Below are 1190 nucleotides of genomic sequence, written 5' to 3'. Positions count from 1 at the left end.
TGTGTATATTTCTAAATATTTTTTCTTTTTCAGATCCTTTTCCATATAGGTTATTAGAAAATATTGAGTATAGTTCCCTGTGCTCTACAGTAGGTCCTTGTTGGTTATGTTTTTTTTTTAAAGGGACACTTTTTAAAATTTATTTATTTGTTTGTTTATTTATTTATTTTGCGGTACACGGGCCTCTCACCGCTGTGGCCTCTCCCGTTGCGCAGCACAGGCTCCGGACGCGCAGGCTCAGCGGCCATGGCTCACGGGCCCAGCCGCTTCGCGGCATGTGGGACCTTCCCGGACCAGGGCACGAACCCTCGTCCCCTGCGTCAGCAGGTGGACTCTCAACCACTGTGCCACCAGGGAAGCCCGGTTATCTGTTTTATGTATAGCAGTGTGTATATGTTAATCCCAAACTCCACACATATGGAATGCTTTGTGAATTTGCATATCATCCTTGCGCAAGTGCCATGCTGATCTTCTCTGTATCGTTCCAATTTTTAATATATGTTCTGTTGAAGCAAGCATGAAGCCATTCTTATACAACTGTCTTAGTAATTACTTTGTCTGTTACTCTTTGGGCCTGCCATGACTATTCACAAGTGGCTTCCATTTCTATTTTGGAAGAAATCATACCTTGAAAAAGTACAAAAGAACTACTCACATACAGTTAGTGCTCAGTGATGCTGTTTTTCTTTGTTTATTAAATATGCTGAATTTCTGATTAAGGATGACTGATCTCCAATAATTCTGATGACCCAACCACAGCAGAGCACTGACTGTTAGGGTTTGGCACAGTCATCTGTTCTACCCTAGACAATGATATTTTTGTTCCACATGATGTTTATGATTGTTTTCAATAGACCGAACCTTTAAGCACAAGGTTGTCCTGCTTGACATTTTGCTTCTTTCATGGGATTGATAGGGTGAGTACGCACTATATGGAAACTCAGTCTTTTCAACTTCTCTTTTCACCAAGTTTATCTAGCTTTTCTCAATAAGAAAGTGAAGGACCACATGTCTGTCCTTACTGAAAGACTATGAAATATTGCTGGAAGTCATCTTATTTTTTGTCATGTACATTTGGGCCTTACATTGTTTTCTGGACCCTCTTTCCTCCATTTGTTTTTTCATCTCTCCTGTCCCCATGAGAGTAGTCAGTCTTGGCAAAAGTCATAGAGCTGACTTGTGTTCAAGAA

The 1190-nt window shown here is 40.8% G+C and overlaps 1 non-coding gene across 1 annotated transcript; it reads right to left on the bottom strand.

The window, feature by feature from the left end:
• Window positions 1–411: 411 nt before the first annotated feature.
• LOC132426395 (U6 spliceosomal RNA) lies at window positions 412–517 on the bottom strand. The gene has a single exon (XR_009519689.1). It is a non-coding gene; the product is annotated as a U6 spliceosomal RNA (small nuclear RNA).
• Between the last annotated feature and the right edge of the window lie 673 nt (window positions 518–1190).

The sequence above is a fragment of the Delphinus delphis genome, chromosome 5 (assembly GCF_949987515.2).
Source record: "Delphinus delphis chromosome 5, mDelDel1.2, whole genome shotgun sequence".
Lineage (NCBI taxonomy): Eukaryota > Metazoa > Chordata > Mammalia > Artiodactyla > Delphinidae > Delphinus > Delphinus delphis.
The sequence above is the reverse complement of the archived record's forward strand: the minus strand, read 5'-3'. Positions and strand labels throughout refer to the sequence as shown.